Genomic DNA, 10,297 nt, shown 5'->3' with positions numbered 1-10,297 from the left:
CGCTTCTCACTTCCAGTTCAAACTCATAGGCTTTTAATTCTGCGAACAAGTCATGCAGTTCTAACTTGTTCAGATCTCTGGATACTCTCATAGCCATAGTTTTTACATCCCATTATCTGGGTAGAGCTCTCATAACTTTAAGTATTATTTCTCTGTTACTATATTCTTTCCCAACAACTGCTAGTTCATTAACCAAGCTGCTGAAATGTTCATCAAACTCATTCAGAGTTTCTCCAGCTTTCATTTTGAGATTCTCAAATTTCTGCATTGCTACAGACAGTTTATTCTCCTTCGTCTGTTCATTTCCTTCACAGATTTGGATGAGTTTTTCCCAAATCTCTTTAACAGTAGAACACATCTTGATCTTACTGAAGGTATTTTTGTCGAAAGTTTTGTAGATAATGTCCTTCGCAACATTATCAAGATTGGCTTTCTTTTTATCTTCGCAAGTCCATACACTTCTGTGCTTCTCAACCATCTTGGGTGCTCCCTCAGTAACAGCAAAAACAGTGTTAGACTTTAAGATCTTCAACGGACCATCTGTGATGACAAACCACATGTCATCGTCTTGAGCTGCAAGATGAGCTTGCATTCGGATCTTCCGGTCATCAAACTCTTCTTTTGAGAACATAGGAACCTTGCTGAAGTGTGCCATACCTATTGTAAATATAGAACAAGAAAAATCTGCTCTGACACCACTTGTTATCGATATAGAGTTTAGATGGGGTGAATAAACTCTTTCCTTTGTTGATTGATTTTGCAAAGGGTGCTAGAATCATGTAAGAGATTATATCTTATCTTGTTCAAGAGTAAGTCCAGCAGATCACAATAATAAGTGCGGAAACGATCCGATGGAGTACGGTGAAACAAAATAAAACAGTAGGCAGTAGAACAGTGGTTGTTTCTGAAAGTTCGAATATAAAATCTTCTACGTCTCCCCTTCTTCTCTTTCCAAAAGATATCACTAAAAGACTTTGGATATTACAGTATAACACTTGTACACACCCACTTCAGTAGGGCTTACCCTTGGCCTACTGAAACTCTTAGTTACACAACTCAGTAATAAAACGAATATAACAAGGTACTGAAAAAGACTCTTTTCCAGTTTACAAACTATTCTCAAAGATGTAGTAAATTGTTAAGCTAGAAGTGATTTACAAAACAGCAGCACAATATGATCTCAGAAGATCGGATATTGATAATAAAGCGTGTGCTGCTTTTTTGTATGTTGATATTTGAAGATAAGTAGTTGATGATAGCTCAAAGTCACGTTGGAATAATCGTTGTGTCGATAAAGATAATAGCGTTATTTTCTATATAGGATTGAACCTAATATATGTAGAAAACTAGAGTCCAATGTCTATATTCAGAGACGGCTTCTAAGACTTCTGAGCAATATCAGCTTTAGTACCTAAAATGAGTCCTGCATAAAGCTACGAAACAATCAGTCTTGTTTCATACCAAAACTGGTAAGGAGCGTTAAATGTCTTTGTTCAGCATTAATGGTGCAATAAATACTCGTACTAAATAAAGAAACGGTAACATTTAATATAGTAACGATCAAGTAAAAGTCGTTATGTTCTGATCTTGTATAAGCCGAGTTCTGCTTTTGTTTATCTAAGTTGATGAGTACTCGAAGAGTACTGCTTTGTTAAAGCGATACGAGAACTTCTGCTTTTATGCTATCTTCTGGTTTTACTAACGCGATCTACTGGTTTTGATTCTTATCACCACTATTAAATTAAGTCTATCAGATTTTACTAAAGGTTCTATGGCTAGAGCCAAGATAAACACAAAAATCAACCCAAATGGGAATCTTTCAGAGAATGGTATTTTAAATATTTCTCTGAACAAGAATATGAATATGTTGTTATATAATTTTATAAATTTTTTGAAAAACAAAATAAATTAATACATTTTGTACCTTGGTTTTTAAAATATTATTATAGATTATATTTCTATTTTAGAAAGAACTTATAAATTATCTTCTGGACAGATTCAAAAATCTGTTTATCCTCTTCAACAATCTTTTATAATAGAAAAAAATAATAAATTTTAATGTTCAAAATTTTTTGATAATGATATGTTACAGATAACTGTTAAAAATATTAATCAAATTATTGAAAAAAAAATTATAAAAAAATTTGTCTTACAGTTATAGGTGAGGAAATTATTTCTTTAAAAGATCGCATAGATAAAATTATAATTTCTATAAATCAGATAAAACCCGATGTTCATATACAAAAAGAAGAAGAAACTAATATTGTTTCTATTGCTTCATATTTTATTCAATCGCCTCCAGAAATAAAAGATTTCAAATTTAAATCTTCCATTTCTGAATTAGAAAAATTATTAGAAGATAAATTTAAGAATCTTAATTTAAATACTCTTAATGAAGAGTCAGAAAACATTAAAAACTCTTCTGATGAAGAAATTAATAAATTAAAATGGGCAGATAAACCTACCCAAAATAAATATTATTATAATAGACCTACTCCAATTGATGTTCTTTTTGAAGAAAAAGAATACATAATTTCTAATAGTTATAATGGAAAAAATATTTATGAATGGAATATTGATGGTTTCAATGATAAGAAAATTTATAATACTGCTCACATAATGCTTATGTATAGTACCGAAGGATCGAGTGTGTTTGTATTTTCGAAGGCATTTCAAACAGTATATTCTCCAATGAGCTGCAATAGCTCGTGTTCTAAGAAAGTTAATACCGATGAATTAAATCGAGTTTGGTTTAAAACAAAGCGGAAGAAACTCGAAGTAATCCTTCGTGAAGAAGACTGTTATATTAGATAACATTTTAACTTATGTAAACTGAATAACTGAAAAAGGGTAGATTAGTTTTTGCAGTCATCAGTTCAGTTATGGTGACAACTGAATTGACGGATACTCTAACTGATCCAAACAGTTTGAAAACAGCAGTTAATCAGTTAAATACACAAGATATGTTTATGGATGTTCAGAGACTTCAACTGCTCCTACGTCACCCCTTCTACCACCTCGGGTAGGATCCACTAGAAGACTTTGATTTATACAACTACTTGTACAAACCCACTCAGCTTAGGATTTACCCAATGTCTAACTGAACTCCTAGTCTAGACTGAAGGAAGCACCTTCCAGCCAACACTTATTTTACGTCTATGTGAGAAAGACTGCATACACAAGTTTAACGTCTTTGTGCAAGACTGTATTTGTGTGGTGAGAGTGTTTGTATGTGTGAGAACTGACCAAATATGTTCTCACACACTGGGGGAAATAAGCTTCTAATCTAAGCTGATATGGCTGTAAAGCGTTTCCTCTGGGCTGATTGCTTCTGAAAGCTGATGTGCAATGTGTGTGTCCTTTCTTTTCTCTCGTATTTGCGTTGAAGCTTCTTGTCTCTGTATATTGAGTCTTCACTGATCTTCTCTTTATATAGGTGGAAAAACTGATCGTACAGTGAGACTCAATTATTGTATCAGTTGCATCTTGAATTCGTTTCTTGGACTTTGTGTCTCGATTTTCTGACTGTCCTTCTGAAATGTTTTGTCTTTAATGCTCTGATGCAACGTCTATTATTGTCCTTTGACTGGACAAATACTTTGTACCTTTGTGTATAGCTGGAATCCTCATAAAGAGTTTGTCTTCATCTACAACTGAAAGATTCTGACGGATGCTTTGAACTAGTCAGCTAAACTGATCTTAAGTTGGGCTGGGGAAATCAGTTGACTCGTCAGTTGAATTGATTTCACTCTCGTTTACTTGAACTGATCAGTGATGAAACTTAAAATTAATAATTTATTATATGTTAAAACCTGTATTTTAAAATTTAGGTTTCATTAAAATTATAAAATTATGTAATTTTAGTATTGTTTGTTTATATTTAATTGTCTTACTAAATATGTTTTATTTTCAGGTTTTCTACGTGTTGGTAAAATAATGATAACTCAAGCTAGAAAATTCAAATTGAGGTGACTCAAACATGTTTGGAATCCTTGAGAAATTATCTACAACTTTGCAGAAGACATGATTGTCTAAAAAGTTCATTAAGATGATCAAATTGTGCAAATATCAAAAGGAGGACAAATTTACTTTTACTATGACCAGCATATAGTAAAAAAATCATAACTATTTCAATATTTAACCAAATGAGGTGAATCAAGTGGCCAAATTCATCTACAGACAATTCACCACATGTTTTACGTTTTGAGCAGAGTCAAATTCAGTGATTAAAGTCGTGGAACAAAGCATTGAAAGAAGGGACATGGAATTGAATTTGGAGGAGACAAAGAATACTATTGCAACTACATGACATTAATAAAAATTTTGACCCTTTCTCTCATTTGGCCAATAAATAGAGGCCTTGTGCTAGCTTGAGAATCATTCTATCTCATTGTAAAATATAGTGTGAGTGTGTATCAAAGTTCTAAGTTCCAATATATTTTCTTTCATGTTCTCAACTATGGGTGATATTTTAGTGTTGATCAAAAGTAAGCTTTTGGCAAGCTAAATCTATTATGTGAAGGTGAGGAGGATGCATTCTTTGTGAAGTAAGATTATTTATATTTTGTATATTGTTTCTTTATTTAATTTCATTTAGCTAACTTATTTTTATTGTAGGTATAAAAATGAATTATTTGTTGTTATCAATTTACATCAAATGCTTGATACCATTAAAGTGGTTATCTTGATTTGTTGTTTAATTTTGATACAATAAATATTTCATCACTTATTATATATATATATATATATATATATATATACATATATATATATATATATTTATATAATAATATCATAATATTTCATTTAGACGATAGCGTGGCTCTGCCGGTTGTTCTAAATGAAATATTATGATTTAATACTAACATCTAACAATCTAACATTTACATTATCGCAACTAACTTTTATTTTTCGCATCTAACTTTTACTTTCTCGCAACTAACTTTTACTTTTCCGCAACTAACATTTACTTTATCGCAACTAACTTTTACTTTACCGCAACTAAGTTATTAAATCAATATATTTCATTTAGGCAATAGCGTGGCTCTGCCGGTTGTTCAAAATGAAATATAATGATTTAATTTAATATTTACTTTATGCAATTATTTATTTATATAGTTATAATTATAATCATAGGTACCATATATAAAATATCGGTTAATTCGATATTTTCTATAGTGAGAACTATATTATATTATGTGTGTGTTTAATTTTCTTGGAACCATTATTTATGGTGGTTTTTTTTTTGTTTTAATTTTAGTTAAACAATATTACATAAACCAAGAATAAATCCTCAAACCTTGACAAAATTTATAATTTGTAAACTTCATTCTTGCATTTGGTAATGCATAAATTAATAAATTTAAACTCAAAATAACCTCTCTGAGGATCGATCTCGTACTTACGAAATATATTACTTGCAGACAACCTACACTTGGGTGAATTATTATTTAAGTAGTAGCAAGTTTTTGGCGCCGTTGCCGGGGAGGTATAAATTAAGTTTATATTTGTTAATTATGTTTTATTTGTAAGTATTGTGTTGTTGTTTTTTTTGTATGAGTATTTGGAGTCGAAAAAAAAGTGGTAGACTTATTCGAGTATCTGATAATAATTTAAACATGGATGATAATTAAATTAATCAAGATAATGATAATAATAATAATAATAATAATAATAATAATAATAATAATAATAATAATAATAATAATAATCAAGAACATGATCAATTAAGAATACTTAGGCACCATATGAACCCTATTAGAACTAGTGCCCCATCTTGTTTAGTTTTTCCTCCTGATGCATCTAATTTCAACTTCAAACCTCAAATTATTCAACTTTTACAAAATTTTCATGGCTTAGATTCTGAAAATCCATATTTGCATCTAAGAGAATTTGAGGAAGTTTGTAACACTTATAATGATCAAAATTGTAGCATGAATGTAGTTCGATTAAAGATTTTCCCTTTTTCTTTAAAAGATAAAGCTAAAACATGACTACAAAATTTAAGATCAAGTTCAATAAGATCATGGGAAGAAATGCAACAACAATTTCTCAAAAAGTTTTTCCCTTCCCATAGGACAAACTCTTTTAAAAGACAAATTACAACTTTTTCTCAAAAACAAGGAGAAACGTTTTATCAATGTTGGGATAGATATAAAGAATTACTTAATACATGCCCACATCATGGTTTTGAAACATGGAGAATAGTTTCTCACTTTTATGAAGGTCTAATACCTAAAGATAGGCAAATGATAGAATTCATGTGTAATGGAACTTTTGAAGATAAAAACCCAAATGAAGCTATGGAATATTTGGATTCATTAGCAGAAAATGCTCAAAATTGGGATAATATATGCACAATATAACCACCAACAACTAAAAACAATAATTCAACAAATGGGGGTGGTATCTATAATCTTAAAGATGATATAGATATTCAAGCTAAACTTGCATCTTTAGCAAGAAAAATTGAGTCATTAGAAATGAAAAAGAGTGGTCAATTAAAAATTATTCAAGAAATTGTTTGTCATATATGTGATACACAAGATCATGCTACAAAAGATTGTCCAACATTACCTTCATTTAAATAATGTCTCCATGAACAAGCAAATTATATTAACAATTATAAAAATTTCTATCTCAACCTCAACCTAATCCTAAAAATCAACCTCAACCTAATCCTAAAAATCAACCTCAATCTCAACCTCAACCTAATCCTAAAAATCAAAATCAAGAATTAAAAAATGAAAAAATTGATCAAATAAAATCTGTTATTACCCTTAGAAGTGGTAAAATAGTTAATGATCCATATAGTAATGAAAACAAGGATAATTTAAAACCAAAGAGTAAGGATGATAATCCTGATACTTTTTAGAATGATGATACCTTAAATTTTAAGAATAATATGGTGAATGATAAATAATCTGAAATAGTAAATAAGTCAAATAAACCTCCACCATTTCCTCATGCATTAACAAATCATAAAAAACAAAAAAGTGATTCTGATATCTATGAAGTTTTTAAACAAGTGAAGATAAATATTCCATTATTAGATGCTATTAAACAAGTACATTCTTATGCAAAATTTTTAAAAGACTTATGTACTGTAAAGAGAAAATTGCATGTGAAGAAAAAAGCAATCTTGGCTGAACAAGTAAGTTCTATTCATCAAAATAATTCTAGTTTAAAATATAAAGATCCTGGTTGTCAAAAAATTTCATGTATTATTCGAGAAAATAAAATTAAAAAAGCTTTGTTGGATTTGGGAGCAAGTGCGAATTTACTTCCTTATTCAGTTTATGAAAAACTTAATTTAGGATAATTAAAACCACTTCTGTTATTCTCTTAGTGGCGGATAGGTCAATCAAAATACCTAGGTATTGTTAAAGATGTGTTGGTTCAAGTTGATAAATTCATATATCCTGTAGATTTTATTGTTTTGGATACACAACCAATAGAAGTACATAATGAAATTCCAGTAATATTGGGACGACCATTTCTAGCAACTTCAAATGCTTTAATTAATTGTCGAAATGGAATAATGAAATTGTCTTTTGGAAATATGACTCTAGAACTTAATGTATTCAATTTATGTAAACAACCAAGTATTAATGAAAATGAATATGATAATGAAATTGAACCAATTGTGGAAGAAAATATAAAAGAAGAAAACTTAAATCAACAATCTGAAGTTTTTTCGATAGAAAGGTTTGAGTCTAAAAATAATTTTAAAGAAGATGATAATACAAAACTTGAATTAAAAGTTTTACCATTAGAATTGAAATCTGTATTTCTTGGTGAAAATAAAACGTTTCCTGTTGTAATTTCTTCCACTCTTTTGCCAAATCAAGAAGAAGATTTGATAAAATTACTTAAAAAATATAAAAATGCAATTGGATGGACTTTGAAATATATAAAAGGTATGAATCCTTTAATTTGTACACATAAAATTCACTTGGAAGAAAATGCTAAAACATATCAACAACCACAAAGAAGGTTAAATCCACATATGAAGGAAGTTGTTAAGAATGAAGTATTAAAACTATTAGACGCTGGAATTATCTATCCAATTTCAGATAGTAAATGGGTAAGTCCAACACAAGTAGTACCTAAAAAGTCAGGCATCACTGTTATAAAAAATGAAAAGGGAGAGTTATTACAAGCTAGGATGCCATCTAGTTGGCGTATGTGTATTGATTATAGAAAATTAAATGATGCAACTAGAAAAGATCATTTCCCACTACCATTTTTAGATCAAATTCTAGAAAAAGTAGCAGGAAATTCTTATTACTGTTTTCTTGATGGGTATTCGGTGTATTATCAAATACCTATATCATTAGAAGATCAAGAAAAAACTACTTTTACTTGTCCTTTCGGAACTTTTGCATTTAAAAGAATGCCATTTGGTTTATGTAATGCTCCGGCTACTTTTCAAAGATGCATGTTAAGTATTTTCAGTGATATGATTGAAGAATATGTAGAAGTTTTTATGGATGATATAACTGTTTTTGGAAACTCATTTGAAAATTGTCTTAAAAATCTAGAAGAAGTATTAAAAAGATGTGAAGAAAAAATTCTTGTTTTAAATTGGGAAAAATGTCATTATATGGTTAAATCTGGGATTGTTTTAGGACATGTGATATCTGAAAATGGAATTGAAGTTGATAAAACCAAAGTTGATGTTATTGCTAATTTAACATCACCAAAAACGGTCAAAGAAGTTCGATAATTCTTGGGTCATGCAGGATTTTATAGAAGGTTTATAAAAAATTTCAGCATAATATCTAAACCAATTTCAAATCTTTTAACAAAAGATACACAATTTGAATGGACTCAAAAATGTGAAAATGCCTTTAAAAAAATTATTAATCTTTTAGTTACATCACCTATTTTACAACCTCCAGATTGGTCTTTACCATTTGAATTAATGTGTGATGCAAGTGATTATGCTATAGGAGGTGTGTTAGGACAAAGAAAAGAAGGAAAATATTATGCAATCTATTATGCTAGTAGAACCTTAAATAGTGCCCAAATAAATTATTCAACAACTGAAAAAGAATTACTTTCAGTAGTATTTGCATTAGATAAGTTTCGATCTTATTTAATTGGTTCTACTACTATTGTTTACACCGATCATTCTGCCATAAAATATTTATCAAATAAACAAGATGCTAAACCAAGATTAATACGGTGGATTTTATTGTTACAAGAATTTGATATTATAATTAAAGATAAAAAAGGAAAAGAAAATGTTGTAGCCGATCATTTATCTAGAATAATGACTGAATCATCTCATAAAGAAATACCAATAAATGAAAATTTTCCAGATGATCAGTTGTTTTATGCTACTATTATGCCCTTGTTTGCTAACATTGTAAATTTTCTTGTGACAAATAAAATGACTTCTCATTGGAATTCACAGGATAAGAATAAATTCTTGATAGAAGTTAAAAAATTTTATTGGGATGATCCTTACTTATTTAAGTATTGTCCTGACCAAATTTTTCGACGATGCATACCCGACAATGAAGTAAGTAATGTTATTAAATTTTGTCATTCTGAAACATGTGGAGGTCATTTTTCATCCAATAAAACAGCTACAAAAATCTTACAATGTGGATTTTATTGGCCGTCTTTATTCAAAGATACGCATTTATTTTGCAAATCTTGTGAAAACTGTCAGAAGATGGGATCAATTTCAAAACGAAACATGATGCCTTTAAATCCAATCATAATTATTGAAATATTTGATAGTTGGGGGATAAATTTTATGGGTCCATTTCCATTATCTTTTGGATATACATACATTTTAGTCGCTGTTGATTATGTTTCAAAATGGATTGAAGCAATTGCATGTAGAACTAATGATCATAAAGTTGTTATAAAATTTTTAAAAGAAAATATTTTTAGCCGATTTGGAATACCTAGAGCAATAATTAGTGAAGGGAGAAGTCATTTTATAAATAAATCATTTCTTCTTTGTTAATAAAATATGGCATTACACATAAAGTTTCTACCCCATATCATCCTTAAAGTAATGGTCAAGTTGAACTTGCAAATAGAGAAATAAAACAAATTTTAGAAAAAACAGTTAATCCAAATCGAAAAGATTGGTCTTTAAGATTAACTGATGCATTATGGGCATATAGAACTACATTTAAAACATCATTAGGGATGTCACCATATAGGTTAGTTTTTGGTAAGCATTGTCATTTACCGGTTGAACTTGAACATAAAGCTTATTGGGCAATTAAAGCATTTAATATTAATTTAGATGATGCATCTAAATTAAGAAAAT

The 10,297-nt window shown here is 29.4% G+C and overlaps 1 non-coding gene across 1 annotated transcript; it reads right to left on the bottom strand.

Moving 5' to 3' along the window:
• Nucleotides 1-6,079: 6,079 nt before the first annotated feature.
• Nucleotides 6,080-6,190, bottom strand: LOC142544002 (small nucleolar RNA R71). Its single transcript, XR_012819971.1, has one exon. It is a non-coding gene; the product is annotated as a small nucleolar RNA R71 (small nucleolar RNA).
• Between the last annotated feature and the right edge of the window lie 4,107 nt (nucleotides 6,191-10,297).

The sequence above is a fragment of the Primulina tabacum genome, chromosome 4 (assembly GCF_025594145.1).
Source record: "Primulina tabacum isolate GXHZ01 chromosome 4, ASM2559414v2, whole genome shotgun sequence".
NCBI lineage: Eukaryota > Viridiplantae > Streptophyta > Magnoliopsida > Lamiales > Gesneriaceae > Primulina > Primulina tabacum.
The sequence above is the reverse complement of the archived record's forward strand: the minus strand, read 5'-3'. Positions and strand labels throughout refer to the sequence as shown.